Source organism: Microcebus murinus, chromosome 23, assembly GCF_040939455.1.
Source record: "Microcebus murinus isolate Inina chromosome 23, M.murinus_Inina_mat1.0, whole genome shotgun sequence".
Classification (NCBI taxonomy): Eukaryota; Metazoa; Chordata; class Mammalia; order Primates; family Cheirogaleidae; genus Microcebus; species Microcebus murinus.
The window spans coordinates 22308715-22332585 of record NC_134126.1 but is presented as its reverse complement, the minus strand read 5'-3'; the positions used below and the strand labels follow the sequence as shown (position 1 = coordinate 22332585).

Below are 23871 nucleotides of genomic sequence, written 5' to 3'. Positions count from 1 at the left end.
TATGTGCAAGGATATTTATATAGTATTGTTTGTAATAACAAAAAATCTGGAAACAATCCAAATATGTGTGGACTCTTACGAACTTATTAAACAGGATGAATTAGAACTATACTTATATCTAGAAAGTTTGTAAAATATTATGTAAAAAAAAGCCAGGTACATACATATATTTGGTGTGATAATTTCTTTAAATTTATGTTTTTGAACAAACACTGAAAATATAAAGGGATATAGGTGTGTTAGGATTCACTGCACATAACAGAAACAATTTATCATAGCCAAGTAGTTAACTGTGATTATATTTTCTTTCTTAAATAGATTTTTGTTTTTCTTTCAGTTTATAATTGCATTTTTTGGTATTGTCTCCTTTAAGCTTATCCTTAAAATTTTTCTAAATTCTTAAGCATGACATCAAATTTATGGAATCTCTTTTTTATTGATTCCTCCCTTTTGGCGTTCTGTGTCCTGCTCTTCCACCCAGACTGATTGCTCTCTAAATCTGTTGACATAGCTGTTATTTTGGGTTTTTTTTTTTTTTTAAACTTGTACCACCTTGAATATTTTGGGTTTTACTTCACTCCAATCCCAGAGCCAATGTTTTCTGAATTCCAGACCTTTCCCTTTCTTGTGTTACCCTTTTGTTTTGTCGGAGCACATCCTCAAGTAATTGCCTAATACAGGGTGTGGGATATAAACTTTCTCCTACGTTTTTGCATCTCTAAAAATGTCATACTTGAGAGTTTAACTGGACATTAAATCCAATTTCCTTCAGAATTTTAAAAAGTATTATCTTCATTATTTTCTATTATTCAATGTTCTTAGAAAATTTGATGCCCATTTTATTCTCTTTTCTTTGTGGGAAACTTAGATTTGTTTTTTCCTCTCTCAGAAAGCTTCTAGATTCTTCTAATGATTCTTGGAAATCTGAAATTTCACATTTATAGTTGTGCTTTTCATTCATGCGTCACTCACAATGGACTCATTTTATAAAAAAAATTGTGTTCTTTGGTGCAGGGACATTTATTCTATTATTTTGTCTTTCTATTTTCTTGGAGTCCTGTTAATTAGATGTTAAAGTTGTTGGATTGATTTTTATTTCTTCTCCCATCCAAGTACTAACCAGGCCTGACCCTGTTTAGCTTCTGAGATCAGACAAGATAGGCTCTGTTCAGGGTGGTATGGCCATAGATGATTCATATTTCTTCTCAATTTTTCTCTGCTGTTTTGTATCTTTTTCTTTTTAAATTACTTTTTGGTGATTTCATTGATTTTATCTTTCTAACCTATTGTGAATTTTCTATTTTATCAATCATATATTTAATTTCCATGTATTCTTTCTTATGCTCTTTTCCTGTCTTTTTAAATAGCATCTCATCCTTGTTTTATAGATAGCCTGAAATATTTTGAATATATCGATTAGTGTTTTTTTTGTTTTCTTTTGTCTTCATTTATCCCACAATTACCTATTGTCTCCATAGGTACTTTTTGGGGTTGTCTTGAATGTTCTCTTTCATATTGCTGTCTTTCTTCAAGTGTCCCGTAATCCTTGCTTGTCCATTTATTTGTAGAATGAGGCAGGGGAAATACTGATTAAGTACCTGAGTAGGGCGTGTTGCTTGTCAGGCTGCCTTTTAAGGTAGGCAGTTTGGAGCTGCCTCCATCCTGGGGGTCCCTAAATGCCAAAATGCCTCTCACCAGCTCTCCTAGTTCTCTGTTCATTTAGTTATTTTAGCAGTAAGTTCTTGATTTTTTTTTTTTTAAGCCTAGGATAAAAAACCTGGGTTGGTAAGGTGTAAATGGGAGTTGGCTAGTCAATATACAGAATTTCAAAGAATTCCTTCTTTCCCTGTCCCCTGTTTTTTTTCCCCAGCCCATTCCAGTCATCAGACCATCTGTGTCCTGGGCCTCAGGTTCCTCTATGTGTATTCTAAATTTTGGCTTCCTCAGGCCTGCCTCACTAGTCCTTGAGCCAAAATAGACTTTCTGACTTCCAGAAAAGGGTGAAGTTCACCTTCTGGCTCACAGAATACCCTCCTGCTTTCTTCCTTGCTTGGCATTTATAATATTTTATTATTTGCTTTTATTTCATATGGTTTATATAATCTATTTGTAAAGAATGCAGGGAGGAGGAGAAAATGAAACAAAGCAAACCCCTTTCCTTTATTGGGCTCTGGTTGTCAGTCTAGAATAGCTGTGCTTACAATTCTTCAACCTAAGCAAGCTAAGTGTAGTGAGCACACCTAGTTTAACAGTAAAGCCAAACGGAGTACCTGACGTACAATCTCTACCGTGTGAGTTGCCTAACGTGGTGCCCAGCATCCATCAGCTTTGTGGTCTTCACCTTATTCCTGATCCCATGGACAGAGTGAGGGCCAAGGCCACCAGGCTCCCCACACCCCACCCTCCAGGGGGCTGCGGGGTCCCCGGGTTCTGTCAGTGCAAACCCAGCATTCCAGCATTTCACTCTGTCACCCGCCAGGCCTGTGGGGCTTCCTGCTCCCCTTCAACTTGCCACTGTGCTTCCTCCGCATCTCCCTCTGCTTCTGTCTTCTGAGATCCTGTCTGTGTTCTAGGCATGCACCTCGCCCCTCCCAGTGCAGGCATAATTCCAGCTTTAATCAGGCTCTTTCAGGTTCAGGAGAAAGAGACCCACCCAGACTACCTTTGGTAGAGGAAAGTGGTGACAGACTTCATGGCCTTGGCCACTCCACACTCCTGGTGTTTTTGGTTTCTCTACTTCACGTTTCCTACTTCCATATGGCTGGGACTTTTTTTGATCCTTCAGGGTCCTGATTTTATTCCAGAGTCTCACATTTTCTGCCTCTCGCTTCACCACCAACTGCCTGATTTTTCTGTAATGAGAGAGATTGACTTGGTTCCTCTCTTCTGTCAGGCCACGCCACCAGGTGTTGGCTGGCATCTGTGTCTGTTGTCCTGGGGTCAGGTACCCTGCCTGTACTCAGCTGGAGCCAAGATGGTGGTAGAACGTTGGTCACTTCAACGTTGGTCATGGTGACCGGGGCAAATGCTCTTAGAAGAGGCTCTGAGGGCAGAAAGGCACCAGGCTTGGTGAGGGCCATCTCGTGCCACATTAAAGATTTTTGGCCCTGGCGTCTTTTCTTCTGAAAACGGATCTCCTAGTTTCACAGCTGGTTTTGAATAGGTAAGTGACAAGGTGAAACACATGGATTTTGTACTTGGAAAGATGCTGGTGATGTGTCTTTAGAATGTCAGATGTGGTTGTGATGGAAACTGAATTTCAATGAGCTGCTCATACTGGATGCGATGAGCTATTTGCAGAAGTAGCACCATCTCTTAATGGGTTGGAGATGCAAGGATGGTCCAAACTCACTCACCACGCACCGTGCTGTATTCTCAGAAAGACATCTCTGGCATTAAGGAACAATCATTTCAGGTTCGTTTATCCTTTCACTCAGTCGCCCATCCAACATCTACAGGGGACCCACTGGGTCTGATGGGGGAGTAGAAGACACCCCTGTGACTGCAGCAGGTGACTCACTAAAAAGGGAATCAGAAAATAAACACCTGTCTGTTTTTACTCCACCCATCCAGGAGAGAGAGAGGAAAAGAGAGGGAGACAGAGAGAGAGATCTGAGTATCAATGTTTGGTAATTATTCTTGGCCATCAATATGATGATTAGCAATGAGTTAGCAAGCAGTGTGGTTTCCATGCTATAACTCAATAACTGTGTGGCCTTAGATCAGTCCCTTATGTTTAAAAAGGGAATAATAATTGCTGGGGATTTTAAGAGAATTAGAGATAATAGATGCCTGGCTTGGTGCCTGAGTGCCGTTACTTTCAGGCAGCGTTTTCCCCTGGAGTGGAAAGTGGCAATTCATCCTGTTCCTTTTGCTCTTACTTTATGTTCATTAAGCAACTTTCTGACGCGTAATTTGTTCCTCTGAAGCAATCCTTCCAGGAGAGAGTTTGCTGAATGACCAATGTGAATGACTCTGTGAGATATATCTCCCCTAATAAACTGATACATCAATGAACACATCAGCATTCTGGTTGGTAAATGACGCTCTTGCTAATTTGGTGACGTGAGTAACTTCCCCGGGTATGACTTATTCCAAGTGAGCAGGTTCAGCCACGTTTTAGGATCCCCAGATCTGAAGACTTGAGTAGTAATTAACACTTGCCAGGAACTGCCAGCCCACGAGGGCCAACCAGAGCATGCGGCTTGCCTCACTCTGGTGATCCTGGAAAAGGACCCTTGTGTTGGCGACACACACCCACAGGGCTAATTGAAACAGGAAGGACCAACCAGGTAAGAGGTAAAATTGGCCTAAGGTGGGAGGAAGGGTGTGGCAAGAAGGGAAAAGGCACATGTGAAGAAACTGGGGAAGATTTCGATGGAGTTTAGAATCATAACTTCGTACAGTTTCACAGTCAGACACGATCCAGGTCAACCCTCTCATTTTTCACCTGTGAAGCACGAGACCTAGATGGCATGTTCTGATTCTGCATGGGGCACCTGTGGTCCAGGTTCCCATCGGGTACCTGTGGTGTCATCCACCACGCAGGGCCCTGGGGGACAGACGGCATCTCAGGCCTCCCGAATGGTTCCATTATAGCCTCGAGTATTTTGATCAAATCCTTCCTACAATAGCTGTCTCAAGTGTGCCCAGGCATGGCTTGAGCTATGGATACATACGCTGAGTGTATTAATCAAGTTTAATAGACCCCAATGTTTGAAACAATGCCTTACATATTTTTTTTTCAGAGACTGCACAGAAGTGTGGCATTGTACAGCAAATAAAAGTGTTGCTACAATGCCTGTAAATCAGAGCTTTAAACTATGTTTCAATTATCCTTCTATTATCCAGCTGGTATTTAAGCGTGTTTATTATTCAAATCAGCAGCGAATGTGCTGTTGTTGTGTAAACAACTGTCAATTGCTGAAACAATGATTAGGAGGCACCATCCCTTTCAGGTGTACTTAGCAGTACTTATACCCCAGCCACTTGTATTTAAATATCATGTAAACACAATGCTTGAGTGACTACTTTCACTCCTGTTCCCAATGCCTCATGCCAATTCTATTACATTAAGAGGGAAATCTATTAAATTTTTCATTTATACACATCCGTACACTGTTTTTACCCATTGTATCATTAAGGCTTGGATTAATAGAATGGATATGCTGAGAGATACAGTGTGCATTGAAAAAGCCTGTTCAGAATAAAAGCCAATTTCTCCGCATTATTTGGGGGTGTTAGAAAGCTTTTGTGAAAACAATGCGAAGAAAATTATTTTCTGAATAAAAAGCATGACACGGAGAAAAGAAAAATTTGGCCCCCAGAAAGAGCAGTCTTGAACCTTTATTAGCTCCATTACCAATTCTGCACAGGAAAGAAGTGGAGAGCCAGAAAATAGGACATTTGTAGAATGGATTTGTGTCTCTTTTGAAGGTTCTCTGCTGTCACTGGGAAGGTGTGTGTGTGTGTGTGTGTGTGTGTGTGTGTGTGTGTTGGTACAGGGGTTTGTGGGTGCTGGTTGCTGAGCAGAGCTTGGATTTGCATCTAAGTATGATCCCAGTGAGTTTTTCCTTTTTGCTTAAGCCTCAGTTTCCACATATAAACCAAGAGGACAAAATTTCAAGTACAAGGACATTGTAAATGGTGAGGAATCACTATCTGATCAAATGATTGATACTACCAGGAATTTAGCATTATCTGAGGTGCATTTTGGGGACTCAATAAATTCTTGTTGATCGATCTCCACTGCTAACCTGCAAATAATATATTCTGTGTTTAGGGAACCAGGGACTAAAGGTGCTAGAGAGACGGAGGTGATGGTAGGATTTTGATTGGAGATTGGAAATGCAAACTCAGCAAATGCGAGGATAGAGGCTGGAGTCCTTAGTAAAACCTCCCAAGTGGGATGTAAAAAGCTGTGACTTCATCTTTGGAGGTGATATACATAGTATTCAAACTACTGCCCTCTAATTGATTTTAAAATACAATTTAAAAGAACTACAGTTCCTAGTTCTTCAGAATCTGTAATATGCAGGGTAACCATATAATTTATCACACAACTTGGGACATTTTTGAAGTGAGATGTGCTTAATAATTATGTCAGGACATTAGGTGTCAACCAGCACTGTCCTGGACAAAATGGTACATATGATTGCCCTAAAATCACATGGTTAAAGACCATATCTGGCTAAGACTTAAGGCAAAGAAGGAAAATTAAAAAACTAATGATGTGGGAGAGTCTGCCTATAAACTCCATTTTCAGAAAACACAGTAAGTGAAAATCTATTTTTACACACTAGGTAAATTACTGAATGGTCTGTTCAGTTTGCAAAATAGTTACTCCCTAGTTAAAGGACTTACCAGATTCCTAGCCAGCAACCTATTTTTGTATGGGGTTTAATTTATTCAAGCCTTGCCTACAGGATATCTGTTGCCCAAATGTGAAGTCTTTACACTCCACATAACTTTAATTTCTTAGCAGGGACTTGGGCTCAGTCAACAGAGTCAAATAATGACCCTTGGAATCTATGCATATGGTACTGAACCAATAAATACCAATTGTTAGGTATCAGAGGGTAAGTGGTACCTTGATTAATGCATTTTATAATGTTCTCCTCTGCAGCGGACATCACCCAGACATTACAAATTTTAATGCTAGCATATGAAAATCATTTTCATGTTTTGGATAACCAAGTTTTATGCTGATGTCCCGTGATTCCTGCAACCATTTTTAGCTCTTTTATTATGTCCGTGGATGTATTTCTTTTATTGAAGAATATGCTCTGAAATTTTTTTCACTGATGAGAGACAAATGTCAGTAGGTTTGTTGTTTTATACATTCATCAAAGAGCAGAATATCTGCTCTCTTTCCCATCTGGGCAGACTGATCCTCACAACTCGTCTGTGTTATCTTGAGTTGCCTGTTTCCTAACGACTTCTTGGGTTCCTACTTACGACAGGGTGCTAATTCATTTACTGGAGAGTTAATTGCTGTAACCTGGAACAGCATTATTATGCTTCTTGATGTGATGTGTGGCAGACAAGGTAGGGCCTGCTTCAACTACGTGCTCTGTTGTCACCTAAGCCCGGTACATTGCCTGCACCTGTCCATAGACAAGTTTTCTTCCTTTATGCACTTGTGGTAATTCCTAGTGTCAATCACCAGGCCCTGAATACCCACAACAAGTCCTTTGGTGTCCCCAAATGCCTGACTGCTTTTATCCAAAAGTTAGACATGCTTTTTATCTTTGTCATTCATTTAAGCTCATTTGGTGGAGGTAAGTAATGTGTAGTTTGTTTTTGTTGTTGATAAAACATTGATAGACTTCCTGCTGAGGGATATCCCAGACTCCCTAACTTAATGTTGTGCAACTGCAGGCAGGGTTTACTGGCCAAATCATAGGCTTTAACAGGCTGGTTGGAAAAATAGCTCTTTGGCTTTGCAACGACTGAGCGACATAAATTGTGGCTACCAGTTAGTGTCTAGCTCCCTTTTAAATGGAGTGTTGTGGCTCTATGAGTCTGGTTTGACCTTGCTCATCTTTCAAGGTCTCCAGTTCAAGTCCTGTTTTCTCCAGAAAGCCATTCTAGTCTTTGACCCCACCCAGTGCCTCCCTGGATTCCTAGGAGCCATAGTTCATAAATGTCCAGTTCTTGAACTTAACCATATTCTACCATTATTTGATGCTGTTTTCCAGACTTTCCTTACCTTCCAAATGTGTCATAAACTTTGAGGTGTGTGTGTTGGGGGTAGGGTTAACTTTTACTTCTGTGACTGCTCTGGTGCCTCTCCCAGGGCTGAGGTCATAGGGAATTAATAAACACGAATTTAGCTATTATTGATTAAGTACATACTGTGTGCAAAGCGTGGTGCTCAGTATTGGGGGTGGAAAACATATTTCCCTTCCACCAGGATAAACCCAAAGGGGGGTTGAGAAAAGAAGCCAGGCTATAAAGCCATGCAGTTAGACGTTAAGGGAATAACATACTCATGAAAAATGGAGCTTCGAGCTGATATAACTCAAGAAAAATCTTGAATTATAGGATAAGCAAATTCATTAAGAATTTAAAAAAATATTGGGGAATGTCTCTTTTAGAGATAGGAATGGCTCACTAGCCTGACGCAAAGACCAAAAGCTGGGGGAGCTGTTCTGAAAGGCCACGAGTGTGTGCTGAAGCTGTGTGGTTCTGGGACCGGCCCTCTGAGGGTGGGGACGATCATGCCGGGGACGATCGGCTGGCTGCCCAGGTGCATCAGAGAGCAGCGGCCTGGCCAGGCACTGGCATTGTCCCAGTGGGCACTGGTAGTGGGGGTGGGGAGGGGCGTCTTGATGAGGATGGTACTGCGGGAGAACAAGCCAGCTTGCAGCGTCTCTTTGGAGTTCCCTGAAGCAACTGGGGAGCCTTCGATGTAGGGAAGGGATTCCTTCCTTCCTCTGCTCCGAACCCTCCAGCAGCTCTTCATTCCTCATGGAGGAAAGGCCAACGTCCCTACGAGGCCCCATGAGGCCCATAGAATCCAAGCCCCTGTCACCCCTTATAGTCTCATCCACTCTCCCTTCTCTAGCTGCAGGGACCTCCTCACTTTCCCTCCAGTGAGCTAGATCCCGTCCCGCTCAAGGCCTTTGCACTAGCTATCGCCCGTGCAGGGGTTTCCTCCTGGCTCTCACTCTCACTTTCCTCAAACCTTCGTTGTTTTTAACTTTATTTTATTTATTTTTTATTTTTTTATTTCGGCATATTATGGGGGTACAGATTTTTTTTTTATTTTTTTTTTATTTTGGCATATTATGGGGGTACAGATTTTAAGGTTTCAATAAATGCCCATTTCCCCCCCTCCCCCAAAAAGTCTGAGTCTCCATCATGACCATCCCCCAGACGGTGCACATGTCACTCGTTATGTATGTATATACCCGCCCCCCTCTCCCCTCCCCCTGTTTGTTTTATTTTTAATTTTTTTTATTACTTCATATTATGGGGGCACACATATTGTTAGGGTTACATATCTTGCCCCTGCTCCCCTCTCCCCCACCCTGCTATGTCACCCTGTCCAGGAAGTGTCCCTTCACTATTGCCCACGCCCCATGCACTTCTCACCTTCTCATATGTAATTTATTTGTTTGTGTTTATGTTCAGTCTCTCTTCTCACATAAGCTCCCATATGGGCATGGGGTTTTGCCCATTTATTTTCCGATGTACTCCCACGGCTAGAACACTGCCCACTAAGTGTGAAGTAAGTTTTTATTGAATGAGTGATTGAGCAGGTGGGGCCTTGATTAGTGATAGTAACAGCCAAAGCTGTTGATGTTACCCTGACTTCAAGTGTGCTCTTAGCTGGTTATGCCGGGGGACATTCATGTTACCATCGTCATGTTACAATTGTTGCAATCCTCGTTCCTGATTGATTTTTAAAGAGTTACATCTTAACGCACTGTTTAAAAACGTCTCTATTTGTTATCTCTTTGGAAGTGATTCATGGTTTGTAAAGCAACATTTAAATGCCCAGGAAGAACCTGGCAGGGAACTCCTGAGTGCATGTCTTTATGAAGACAGAAATCCTTTGGTAACTAGAGCAATGGCTGCCTCACATGGAGCCAAATAAATCAACCTTTAGGGAAAAATGTTCTTGCCCCAATTCAGTGTCTTTTATAAGACTGAGAAGACTCAGCTTATTCTCAGTGGCTGTGGCTAGAGTCACACAGCTCTCCCGGCCTGCTACTTAAGAAGCTGTTAATAGCCAGCTTATTAGCCCATTAGCAACTGCTTGGCCCATTAGCAGCCATTTAAGTGGTACATACTACTGGAGTTCCAGCAGGGTTAGGGCTGTGGACTCCAGTGCTGGGATTCCTTGCTTTGGCAAATTATCTACGTGGGTAAGGGCAGATTTCCTAATACCACATTTGCTTGTGATGAGGCACACCTGTACTTCATTTCCCATTGAGGGCGGAACTTTTATGACAATCCTTTGAAAAGGAGTAGTTTTGTCCTTGTAAACTACAGAAACCCAACTGCCAACGATGCAACCATTAACAATCTAGTTCCAGTTGCCACCCTTTCCAGCTACCCTCCCCAACCAGCTACCCCTTCCAGAACAAGGGGATTACAGTGTTTTCCCCGAAAAGAAGACCTACCTATAAAATAAGCCCTAGCAGGATTCCTAAGCGTTGCCCAATAGAAACCCTACCTGGAAAATAAGACCTAGTGATGGGCATGGCTACTCAGTGCATCTGTACAACCCATGCATTTCATCGCAGAGCAGTAAAGAATACGAGCAGCCCTTCTCACCTGCCCCATCCGTGACAGCTACTATCCCAGAGGTGACCAGAAAGGTCACCCCACCAACAAGGTTGGCTCCCCCTGCCAGGTCCCTGGCATCCTGTGCATGCTGCAAGCTGAGGCTTTGAGGGGAAAATAACACATCCCCTGAAAATAAGCCCTAGGATGTCTTCTTGGGGAAAAATAAATATAAGACCCTGTCTTATTTCTGGGGAAACACGGTAGTTCGAATCACTGGTGATTAGAGGAGATGTGCCCAAACCTGGAAGTCTGGCCTCTGTGTGGGCTGCAAGGAGTTAGCCCACCATGAGTCTTTGATCTATGTTGTACCTAGGGTAGGCAGAATACTGCCCCCGCCCCTTGCAAAGATGCACGGGGTCTAATCCCTGGAACCTGTAAATATGTTACCTTGCATGGCAAAAGATACCAAGAATGGATCCCAAAGGATCCCATCCTTTGTGGATGGGATTGGTTGAAAACCTTGAGATGGGGAGAGTAGCCTGAACTCTCCACGTGGGCCCAAAGTCACCACTGGGTCCTTCAACGTGGAGAGGGAGGCGGGGGAGGTCAGAGTGATGCAACGTGACGGGGCTTCCCTGCTGCCATTGGCTTTGGAGAAGAAAGAGGCAGGCCAAGAGCCAAGGAATGTGGCAGCCTCTAGGAGGGGAAAGAGCAGGGGACAGGGTTCTTCCCTTAGAGTCTCCACAAGGGACACAGCCCTGCCAATGCCTTGATGTTAGCCCAGTGAGATGCATTTCTGACTTCGGATCTCCAGGACTATAAGATAATAAATCTGCATTGTCTTAAGTTACCACATTTGTGGCAATTTGTTATCTAAGCAGCAAGAGGAAACTAATATCGTACCCCCCCAGTGGTCAGGGAACTTTGTGGTGGAACAATTGAAGAAACAGAGAACATAGTCCCTTCTCCTAAGGTATTAGCGTGGCAGTGAATAGGCCCCAAAATCAGAGATGCTACAACAATCTTTAGAAAGTACACAGACTTTAGTCTTCACCCCAATCTCATCCCATTCTCAACATGAATGGGAGTGAAAAAACAAAAACAAAGGCAAGCAAAAAACCCACAAAACCCAAACTTTCCACTGGGGAGTGCCTGGCATGCACAGCGTTTTAAAAGGGGGAGGCTAAATACATCTACACCTGAAACAGATTGAAGCGCACAGATACATGATCAAAAGCAACCATCGGAAGAGCAAGAGAATGTTGCACAAGTGTGGGGAGAAGTGGTGTCATGACACAGCCACACCGATGAGCAGCTTTCTCAGTGTCACATCCAGCATTCCAGCCATCCTAGTAGCCACTGATGGTGTAGATTCCATGATAGGATCTTGTACTGAGGCGCTCACACTTGTTACCAAGTGCTGTGTCCCCCGTGTTGCTTGTGGCTTGTTGATCAATCTCACCCAGCACATCCATGTGTTGAGTCCTGTGCTATTTCCGGGCTCTTCTCATTTCCAGCTATTCTTCTGTTTCTTTACTGTTCTCAGAGTGCCTTTCGTGTTTGGGGTTTTTTTGTGGTCTTAGAACTATTTTGATAAATCCTAAGTTATTTCATTATAATTTCTTTTATGACGTCTCATACTCACCAATTTAAAATCAAGCTTTTAACCTTTGATTAATAAATGCTGAGAAGTGCCTATTTTTCTAATTAGCCTTTGGTGTTGTATGACGTGCAAAATTAGTAATAAGCACCTAACATTACATATATAAAAATTCTACATTTTGTAAATTTAGAATTCTATTTTTATATTCTAAATTTTATAATTTTTTAAATTTTGTAATTCTAAATTTTATAAAACCATCAGAAAAGCTTATGTCATTTGTAAGGAGTTGAATGGTGGCCCCCTAAAATAGATGTCGGTGTCCCCCAGAACCTGTGAATATGACCTTATTTGGAAAAAAGAGTTTTCACACATGTAACTAAGTGAAGGTTGTCAAGATGAGCCATTCTGGATTCTCCAGTGGCTTCTAAATCTAATAACAAGTGTGTTCATAAGAGACAAAAGAGGAGAAGACACAGCCATAGAGCAGGAGACCACGTGGAGCAGGAGGCAGAGATTGGAGTTACGCAGTGACAAGCCAAGGAAAGCCCCAGGGCCACCAGAAGCTGGAAAAGGCAGGAAGGATTCTGCCCTAGAGCCTTGGGCGGGAGCCCTGCCCTGCCGACACCTTCATTTTAGACTTTTGGCTTCCAGACTGTGACAGAATGAATTTCTTTTGTTTAAAGTTGCTGATTTTGTGGTCATTTGTTATGTCAGCTAATATAGTCATAAAACATTCAGTACCTACCTGTTACCTCTTAATGTTAACATTTATACATTATCAGCCATGGTTTTCATGAGCTTATTGAATCACCAGACCCCACTCATTGGCTGGAATGATTATGTAAAAAAACTTCACACAGGTATACCTTTCAAAAACACCCTTACGTGTTCTGCCCACATAGATGGCTGATATCAGTAAAGGTAGTAGTGTATTTTCACATAGGTGTATCCATGCGTGGCCATAGAACAGGGATGAGGTTATTTAGAAAAAGGATGATTGTAGGTGAGTTCTGAGTAACACCTACACACCTCTATCCCAGAGGGAGAATAAAGGAGGAGATGTCCCAGGTGACCCATTCATTTTGCAAGAAAATTTAATTACTGGCTCCAGGAAGCATTTTCTCTGAATTTTATATAACAACCACATTCTCAGCAGATAGAGGGAGGCAGACCTAGGGGCAAGGAAATGGGGAAAATAACCTATAAAGTGCGTTCACAAAATATGAATGTTATTCCACCCTGGAACTTAATAGAAATCCTTTGACTGTTGTTCTGCAGTCAACAAGACTCATCTAATTGGTGACCATGGTAACAAAATCAGGTCATACGGAGGTTCATGCTGAGATCAAGCATATGTAGATCTCCTAGTTCAAATATACACAAAGATAAGAACCTGTTGGTAAGAGTCCGTAATGCTAGGTTGAAGATGGGCTCTCTTACACCGAGCTTAGAATACTGAGAAAATGGTCATTTGTTTGCAGTAGCCATACGTTTTGCAGAAAGGGAAGAGGTTTTTCAAATTCACTGGGGGGAAAAGATAATTCAGAAATGTGAGACCAGAATGAGTGCATAGATGTTGCTTCATAGATCTGTGTAATTTACTCCCTGGGGTTTGTAGTGTGTCTGACTTATATTTTAGACATAATTAAGTAATCAGCAGTGTACATTGTAAAATGAATGTTTAGGCTGCTTGAGGTTAAATTTTCACAGCCATAGCAGCTGCGTGGTACTGGCGACCACCCCTCCCCACAGCCCAATCTTCTGCTCTGCATACAGTCAGTTATTTAAAAATCTATGAATGGGACTAAAATTATTTCCACAGTCACCATTTTTCAGCAGCTCTAAAGAGCAACCACATGGCAACCACTGGATGTCGATGACTGCACTCCATGCTAGCGGGCGCCGTCTGCTCTGGCTCGGTGGCTGGAGGGACAATAATAATATCAATTAGAGTAGGAATCATCCTTTTGTTTAAGTAGGGTCTCATCTGAGCCTCACAAAACTCTGTGAGCTGGGGAATCTGCCCCATAATGCAGATGAGAAAACTGAGACATGAGAGGTTGCAGTTTTGAGGGGTCACATAGCTTCTGCCTTTTCAAGGCAGAATTAAGGGTTAAAATCCTCCTCGGGAGCTATATATGCAAAAGACCCAAACAGAGAGTCAGCACCCCATACTAGGAGTGGTTCTTCTTGTTGCGGTGCTCTTCTTCCTTGCTTAGGATGATGCAACCCTTGAAGGGACACATGGAGAAGAAAGGGACTTAAAAGGGCTTCTCTTTTCTCTTCTTCCTTCTTTCATTCTTCCCTTTACCCTTACTCCTTTCTTCCCTTGGTTCCTTCCTTCCTTCTTTTCTTTCTTTTTTTTTAAAATCACACTTGAGCCATGTTCGCTTTCCTTGCCCACCAAATCCAGGAGGGGACAAGGCAAGAGGGAGGACAGGTGGGTGGTGACAGATTATTTACAGTGGCTGCGCACTTGTCCAAGGAAGCACAAATCCAGGATTAATTTAGGTTTACTGAGGGATTTTCAAGGAGATGGGTAGGTGCCCTTCTAAAACAAAACAAAACAAAAGACAACATTTATTCATTGTTTAATTGCTAAGGAGTAGGTGTTGGTCACCAAAAACACTCAAACAATGCAGACACAGAGTAAGAAAAGCGTAAAAAGTCCTACCCCTCCACTCCTACTCCCTAGAGTTAACCATCATTAGCTGTTTGATGTGTATAGTTTTAGATTTGTTCCTTTACTTCATGCATTATATATAGTATACGCAGTGCAAGACAAAAGATGCATTTTAAAAAGTAAATTATCTTTATTCTATATATTCTATTTTGCAATTTAGTTTTATCACTTAATAATATTATCTTTCCATATTAGCACATGTAAATCTACCTCATTATCTTTTTTTTTTTTTTTTTTTAATTTTTTTTTTTTTTTTTGAGACAGAGTCTCGCTTTGTTGCCCAGGCTAGAGTGAGTGCCGTGGCGTCAGCCTAGCTCACAGCAACCTCAAACTCCTGGGCACGAGTGATCCTCCTGCCTCAGCCTCCCGAGTAGCTGGGACTACAGGCATGCACCACCATGCCCAGCTAATTTTTTATATATATATCAGTTGGCCAATTAATTTCTTTCTATTTATGGTAGAGACGGGGTCTCGCTCTTGCTCAGGCTGGTTTTGAACTCCTGACCTTGAGCAATCCACCCGCCTGGGCCTCCCAAGAGCTAGGATTACAGGCGTGAGCCACAGCGCCCGGCCTTCATTATCTTTTAACAGCTGAATAGTATGGGCGTATTTCAGAGATATTGTGGGTTTGGTTCCAGACCGCTGAGATAAAGCAAATGTCACGATAAAGAGAGTCACACAAATTTTTTGGTTTCCCAGTGCCTATAACTTTCTTGCTAAAAAATGGTAATGATCCTCTGAGCCTTACGTGAGCAGTAGCCTTTTTGCTGGTGGAGGGTTTTGCCTCGGTGTTGGTGGCTGCTGACTGATCAGAGTGGCGATTGTGGAAGGTTGGGGTGTATGTGGCAATTTCTTAAAATAAGACAACAATGAAGTTTTCTGCATCGACTGACTTTTTCTTTTGCAAAGGATTTCTCTGTAGCATGCGATGCTGTTTGATAGCATCTTACCTGTGCGCATCACCCAAATAGTGTTCTGTACCCATTGGGTAGGTTCTTGCCCCTCCCCTCCTACCCCTCCCTGCTGGTTGATTTCCACTGTTTTACTTCCATCTGTGCCATGAATGCTCATCACTTAGGTCCAATTTAATAGTACTGTGGTATTTGTTTTCCATTCTTGCAATACTTCGCTTAAGAGAATGGTCTCCAGTTTCATCCAGATTGTTGCAAAAGGTATTAATTCATTTTTTGATGGCTGAATAGTACTCCATGATATACATATACCATATTTTGAGATTTAACAATTCAGTCTCATCTTTAGGTTCCATTTCTAGTTTCCTTGCTATTTCTACCACATTTATGGTTACTTCTTCCACCGAAGACTTGAACCCCTCGAAGTCATCTATGGGGGTTAGAATTAACTTCTTCCAAAGTCCTGTTAGTGTGTGACATTTTGACTTCCTTCCATGAATCATGAATGTTCTTAATGGCATCTTAAGAATGATGAATCCTTTTCAGAAGGTTTTCAATTTACTTTGCCCAGATCCATCAGAGGAATCACTATCTATGGCAGTTATAGCCTTACAAAATGTATTTCTTAAATGACAAGACTTGCAAGTTGAAATTACTCCTTGATCTTTGGGCTGCAGAATGGATGTTGTGTTAGCAGGCATGAAAACTATATTAATCTCTTTGTACATCTCTATCAGAGTTCTTGGATGACCAGGTGCATTGTCAATGAGCAGTAACCTTTTGAAAGGAATCTTTTTCTTCTGAGTAATGGGTCTCAAGAGTAGGCCTAAAATATTCAGTAAACTATGCTGTAAACAGATACAATATCATCCAGGCATTGTTTTTCCAATGATAGAGCAGACGCATAGTAGATTTAGCCTAATTCTCAAGAGGTCTAGGATTTTTGGAATGGTCAATGAGCATTGGCTTTAACTTAAAGTCACAAGCAGCATTAGCCCCCAACAAGAAAGTCAGGCTGTCCTTTGAAGTTTTGAAGCTAGGCATTGACTTCTCCTCTCTAGCTATGAAAGTCCGAGATGGCATCTTCTTCCAATAGAAGGTTGTTTTCTCTACATGGAAAATCTATTGTTTAGTGTAGCCACCTTCATCAATAATCTTAGCTGGATCTTCTGGATAACTTGCTGCAGCTTCTACATCAACACTTGCTGCTTCACCTTGTATTTTTATGTTATGGAGACGGCTTCTTTCCTTAAACCTCACGAACCAATCTTTGCCAGCTTCCAACTTTTCTTCTGCAGCTTCCTCACCTCTCTCAGTCTTCATAGAATAGAAGAGAGTTAGGGCCTTGCTCCGGATTGGACTTTGGCTTAAGGAAATGTTGTGGCTGATTTGATCATCTATGCAGACCATTCAAACTTTCTCTCTATCAGCAATAAGGTCGGTTTATTTTCTTATCATCTGTGTATTCACTGGAGTAGCACTTTTCATTTCCTTCAAGAACTTTTCTTTTGCATTCACAACTTGGCTAACAGTTTTTGGCACAAGAGACCTAACTTTTGGTCCATCTTGGCTCTCAATACCTTCCTCACTAAGCTTAGTCATTTCTAGTTTTGATTTAAAGTGAGAAATGTGCGACTCTTTCTTTCACTTGAACACTTAGAGGCCATTGTAGAGTTATGAACTGGCCTCATTTCAATATCACTTTGTCTCGGGGAAGAGGGAGGGCTGAGAAGAGGGAGAGAGATGTGGAAATATCTTATCAGGGAGCAGTCAGAACACACGCAGCACTTTAAAATTTGCTGTTTTATATGGGCACGGTGTGTGACACCCTAAAACAATCACAATAGTAACGTCAAAGGTCACCGATCACAGATCACCACAACAGATATAATAATAATAATTAAAGAGTTTGAAATATTGTGAGACTTACCAAAACAGGACAGAGACAGGAAGTGAGCACGTTCTGTTGGAGCCGACAGGCTTGCCTGATGCAGGGTTGCCACAAACCTTCAATCTGTAAAACATGCACTATCTGCAAAATGCAATAAAGCAAAGTGCAATAAAATGAAGAGTGCTCGTGATACATACTTCACAGGCTTGTTGTAAGAATTAAATCAGATAATACCTGGGAAAGCTGAGCAGCATGCCCAGGACACAGCTGCCCGGATGTCAGCTGGTGTGGTGGTGATGGTGGTGGTCACCGTTATCCTTACCATGATCATTATTTTTCATGATTAGTTTCAAGGTTTAGTGGGGGAGACAGAAATGGACCAAATATAGGCACAGAAATTATAACTGAAGCTGCAATAAGTGAGATGTGGTAAGCGCTGTAAGGGAAGTCACTTACCGGGCTTGAGAGTGGGAACCTGCACCCTCACCTGCTCAGGGAATCAGAAGGGGCTTCAAGGAGGAGGTGGCCTTGGTTGGCGCTGAGAGCTGAGAGCTGCTCAGGCGTTGGCATGGCACAGGGGTGCCAGGAGGTGGGTGAGACAGGTGTTCCAGGCAGAGGACAACTGCTTGCCTAAAGTCCCTGAGACACGTCCAAGGTCACAGTGAGAAGCTGATCCCCAGAGGATACTCAGACTCACTGCTGGTGAGTCCCAAAGAGTGTAAGATTGAAACAGGAAGCTCCAGGAGGCAAAAAAGAAAAAAAGCCCACAAAAAGGCTGAACTATGGTCCTCATTATGAGGCTGAGAAAAGACTTGGGAGAACCAGCTTCTCTGCCCACAGCCGGCCGGAGACGCCCAGCATAGCGCCACTGTGATCTGGAACTCACAAGCCACCCAAGTGCCAGCAGAGCCCAGGCGTGCTGCCAGCGCCGGGGAAAAAATAGCTCTGTCCATTTCCTTCCCTGCTCCTCACCATCACCCAGGAACCAGAGTCCCTCTCCCGCCCCAGGCCAGGCCGCGCGGCGGTGCTCTCGCTTCTGTCTGACAAGGTCACAGGCTCTCAGCAGCCAGGTCTCCCATGTCCCCGCCAGGAGCAGCCAGCCCCTGCCCCTGCCCCAGCCCCAGCCCAGTGGCACAAGTCTCTGACTCGGCAGATCCACTGACCTCCCTTCTGAGAACTGTGGCTTGAGAAGCGACACTGGAGACCTTCTTTCCAAGCTTCATCTGAGCCCTTGGCCCGCCTACCTTTATCCTTGCGTGTCTGTCTCTCCGGGAGGAAGAGTATGGGTTTCGGAGTCTCAAAGACCAAAGCACAAATCTCATCTCTGCCACTCACTATGAAGCCTCGAAATGCTGAGACTCAGTCTCCTCATCTGCAAAATGGGGCTAATACCACCCACTCATAGGGCTACCCCAAGAGGATGTATGCAAAGCGCTTCATGCAGTGCCTAGCACATGCACTCGGTAAAGGGTCAATGGCATGGCTACTTCTATAAAGTTGTTTGATCTACATGGGGCAAGGAGACTCCATCACCTTGGGAAGATGAAGCTAACAACCCCCATTTTGAGCCTATCTCACAATTACCCCTCAGCAAATTATCTCCTAACTTGCTGTGTGGCCTTGGGTTAGTTACTTAACTACCTTCTGCCTTAGTTTCCTCATCTGCAAAATGTGGATAATAGTAAATCCTACCCTGTTGTGTGGTTAGGAAAATTAAATGGATTAATATACCTAAAGTGCCTGGTCCCCAGTAAATGTTTGCTATGATAATAATGATTATTTTACCTTGGGCTATTAAAAGGCCACTTGGGCTGCTATAGGGACAAAGTGGAAACAGAGAAATACCTACAAACAATGCTGCTCGAACTACAGAGGCTGGACTTGGAAACTCTCTGTCATCCACCATATTCACCAGACCTTGCACCAACTGACTACCACTTCTTCCAGGCTTTGGGTCACTTCTTGCAAAAATAAATATTCAATCCTCAACAAGCTGTGGATAATGCCTTTCGAGTTTTCATTGCCACTCGCTCTCCAGGCTTCTTTGCTGCTGTCATAAACAAGCTACCATTAAGATGGCAAAACTGTGTCGATAGTATAGGTGCATACTTTAATTGTACTGCTTCTTGTTTGAGATATAATAAACCACACTTTTGATTCAAAGTTGGACGTTTCATATTTATTGACCTAAATTTCTTGCAATGGTATATAGTACTTTTATTCCCATTTCACAGATGGGGAAACTAAGCTTACATAACTTCTTCAGGTTCACCCAGTTCTCTGTGGAGTTGCTAGGCTCTGAATGCAGGCGTCTTGACTCCAGTGCTTGCTCAAAGCTTCACAGAGTTGGGACTGTGTGTGTTTTAGCTTACCATTGACCCCTGGCAATTGACCAATTGATCCAATCTCTTACTATTGACCCAATTGACCAATCTCTTACCATTGACCCAATCTCTCCAATCTCATAGTAGGACTACATTAAATGTTTTGTGAATTGATTCATTTTTGGTAGGCCAATTCTTCTCTGGGTCTCCTATGGACATGAAAGCTAGATTGTGTTTGAGATTGGGAGAGCCATCCCATCTATTCTATTTTAGCACCCTTTGTACCCCTTGGAACTTTGGGGGCTTACACTATTGACTAAAGTCCTGAGCAGCCCCTACAAGAATTTTCCTCCACTTCCAAGACCTCCATTGTTATTCCTTGGCCCATCCCAAATCTCCTCTTTTCCCATCTCTTCCAGCTTAGGAAGCAGGCAGGATTTTGCCTGTGTGTGTCCTTCTAATATTCCACTGCTCCTTCTTTCCTTCCTCACCTACCTCATCCACTACAGAGGGCAGGTGCTTGGGGAAAATCCCTTGGGCATCTCTGGCATATCTGAATCGACTCTCATGCTTTCAGCCATAGACTCAAGATCCTATTTCTACGCATGACATTCCAGCTTCCAGGTCTGTCCCCAAGTATGTCACTCAACCTTCAAATCCAGTGAGCCACCACTAAAGCAGCTCCAGCAGGGTCAGAGAAACTACCCAAGTAAACTTCCCATGGGCTGCCATATTTCGAAAGTGAACAAGGCTCTTGGGGTCAGTGAGTGCATCCATACGCCCAGCCCCTTGCTGGAATGAATATGGGTCCCACCCTCACAGGGGCCATGTGGCAGGAGGCAGACCTGACTGATGAGGTTGGCACACGAGCACTGGCCACACAGGGAGGGCAGACAAATCAAAGTCATTTTTTCCTTAGAGCTGTTTGCTTAGGTCTTGGTTGAAGCCTCTGACCAAGGTCCAGCCCAGCCTGTTTATGGTTTATTTGAGCTCCTTTCTGCCTCGTGACCAAAGAACCTGAAGGGCAGGACAAGGCATGCCTTGTGTCCCCCTCCTTCTGCCTGTCACTGCCTTTGGTGCTTTGCAGACACTACAGAAGTAGCAAGAGAATGTCAGGCTTCGTGCATGGATGTCCTGTATACATACATTGGACACTTAGATGATGAGAATTCACTATATGCTCTGCTCACTAATTTTTATTATTCTAAGCAGCCGTTGTGGCGGAGTTGGAATGAAGGAGTAGAATGATATCGATACACTGGGGTGGGGATGGAGTTGAGGGCACGATCCACTATTGGAAAGAGGCATTGACAAGGCCATGCAGAGATTGAAGGCGGCCTTTCGGAAAGGGAGCCCTAGGTCTCTCCTCTCCTGTTTCCATCTCTTTCTCTTCCTTCCTCTTCCCCACCATCCTTACCTTGAAATTTCTTCTGTTGTTTAGGCCCCAGGCCCCATTCCTGGCCTGATGCCTGTAATGTATTATTTGGCCCCTGTAACACTTCTCCTATTTGGAATGGAGAATGAAGGCAGACAGGGCAGGAAAGGAAAGGAGATGTAATGTGATGAGCACCTACTATGCGTCAGGCAGCACCCTAGGCACTTCACTTGTGTTGTCTTATTTCATTCTTTTAACAGTCCAAGGAGACAGGTGTGTCTACCCCCATTTTAGAGAGGAGGAGACTGAGGCTCAGCTAAGGTCAGCAACTTGCTCAAGGTCACGGTCAGTAAGTGGAGCTGAGCTACACAGCCAGGCCTGCCTGACTCTGGAGCGGGACTCCTGTCCTAGCTAGAAGCCAGCAGTTCTCCAGGACAGGTGGACGAGCGCGGGAGTGGACGCCTCCAGGTGACGTGAGCATAGCGTATCAGGGTTTACAGCATTTTAGGCTATGGTGGAAAGAAGTTTCCCAAACTCAGCACGGCCTTCTCTTTGCCTGTCTTCTCTGGCGCGGAGACAAGGCGTGTGTCTGTGCTGAGCTGAGCCCAGGCTGCAGCCTCCCAGCTGGGGACCTTTTCCTGAATGAGCACAGACTGGCGTTAGAGGACACGGAGCCACAAGGCAATTCCAGTGTCGGACACAGGCATGGTTCTGGGTCTGACCCACTCTCTCCAGGTCTGTCGCCCCCACAAGGAAACCCAAAGAGAGGCTGACGCTCTGAAGAGCGTCCTCTCCCCTACCTTTGTCCCCAGCTCCAGTACGCTTTTCTTGGCACCGGAGAGTCAACAGGTGTGAACAAGTGTACAGAGACCTGGCTTGCCAGGGCTGGCGCCGCGTATGGCCTTCACTCACAAGAGATGGCAATTGCCACCTTCTGCAGGCTGCCCATCAAAACACATTGTTGCCTGGCACCTCCGTGGGCTCCAACCACCTTGGCGCAGGCACCGTGCCACCCCAGCAGATGGGCAGAAGGGGCAGGGAGCGGCCAAAGCAGTCCCATCCTGAAGGTGCGGAGTGTGGAGGTGGTAAGGGTTTGATCTCCAGCTGAGGCTGTGTTCGGATGACTCTCTCCACTGTGGATTTATGGGACGAGAGGTAAAGGGGGCGGGGGGGGGTATGGTTTAGACCACACCCAGCTGGCTAGGTTTGGTTTCTTTGGGAAAAAAGTCACTTGGAACCCATAAGAATATTATGGCTTTGACTTTAAGGCTTTAAAGGGAGTTGGGGAAATCAGGGAACAGCACTGAAGCTAGTAGGGAATAAAGGGCAAGAGAAGATTTATTCTAAAGGGGTTTTTCCCTGCTGTGACCCCTCTGGCTCCCCCAGCCTCACACCCCAGCTATCCTGATGGCAGATTAGCAGGCAGGGTAGGGGCTGGCTGGAGGAGCCCTCGCCGTGGTGTTTGGCTGTTGAGGGGGGTAAACAGCCACGCCAAGGCTCCAAGAGGGGAGGGCGTGACCCTGGAACAGCTTATAGGCCATTGGGGGAGAACAGAGGGGGAGCGGAAGGAAGTAGCAGAAAGTGACGCCCCAAAAGTAGGTGGAGCTGTGTATGACACAGGACCCCAAATGCCAGGCTGGGAAGCTGAGGAAGGGTTTGGAGGAGAGAAGTGCTTGGATCAGAGCTTTCCCTGAGAAATCGGGAAAAGGCGGCAACTCACAGGAAGAGCCAGAGCCAGGGAGTCAGGGCCCGGGGGCTGCCATGATGGTTCATGCTCAGTGAGGCCTTTGCAATGGGAATGCAAAGAAAAGGAAGGGGGGTGGCCTTCGTTAGGATGTATTGATGACGGGGCGAGGCCTCTGATGGAGAGAGGGCAGCAAAAGAAGACTTGTGAGTAACCGAGAGAACAGCCCAGCTTTAACAGAAAGGGAAGTCAGGAAGTTCCATCTTGATGGAAGGTCTTTCATTTGGGCGATGGCCATCAATATGGTGCATGGCATTTTGTCCTATTTCTGGATTCTCATGATATGGGCTCTTCCTTTCCCCCTGGAACATGGAAGACGACAACTTTCTCCAGCAGTTGATTATTCTCACAAGGAAACTGAAGTTCCTGGTGAATGAGAACGCACAGGCCTCTCCCGGCCCTGAGCTTCAGCTGCCCTGTTGTGTTTCTGTCCAGAGTACATGCCTCACTTTCAGCCAAGGTTTTGGAACTACCCTCACTTAAAAGCCGGCCTCTCATTTCCCTGCAACGTTCCCTCCACTTGCACACGTTGTGATAATCTTCGGGTTATCATGTTGAATAATTTACAGTCTCTGCCAGTCTGAAATTACATGTGGGGCTGCTCTGTTTGTGGCCTACCCAGCAATTAGCCACACACCATTTTATCACTGCAATTATGCTGCAAAGGGAGAAAACAGTCCAGCCATTGTCCCCGGGGGGGGAAGCGGAGGAATAACAACGTCTCAGTGCCGTGTGTCTGGAGGGGTCGTAGATCAGGGATGGGACCCGGAATGGTGCGCAAGGTCTCACACCGGTGGACCCCTGCCCTTTCCCACGACCTCCCCACCCTTTCTTACCTCTGTTCATTGACAACCACAGAACCTTTAAGATGATCTCTTCCAAGCATGGCAAATAAGGTTTCCTTTCTTGCATTAAGTCTGAAAAACTGGCAGTGGCCGCCTGGAGTATTGTCCTGGAGAAGACGTTGAGGTTATGACTGTACTCTGTGGGAGAGAGTGCTGTGATCAATTAGTGATGTCTGTCATGGGCGGAGAATGAGACAATCGTGATGAATACTGTGTGTCTGACATCTCTTACCCAGTTCAAACTTGACTCTTAAAA

The 23871-nt window shown here is 44.2% G+C and overlaps 1 long non-coding RNA gene across 3 annotated transcripts in view; it reads right to left on the bottom strand.

Moving 5' to 3' along the window:
* Window positions 1-12920: 12920 nt before the first annotated feature.
* Window positions 12921-23871, bottom strand: part of LOC105880526 (uncharacterized) — a 30560-nt gene continuing 19609 nt past the window's right edge. For 2 of the 3 annotated variants that reach the window (XR_012914507.1, XR_012914506.1), the window contains 4 exons: window positions 23607-23753; window positions 17367-17468; window positions 13669-13765; window positions 12921-13014 (listed from right to left, as the gene is read on the bottom strand). This is a non-coding gene — a long non-coding RNA (uncharacterized LOC105880526). The remainder of the gene's footprint in view (window positions 13015-13668; window positions 13766-17366; window positions 17469-23606; window positions 23754-23871) is intronic. The other variant, XR_012914508.1, reaches the window with a different exon arrangement.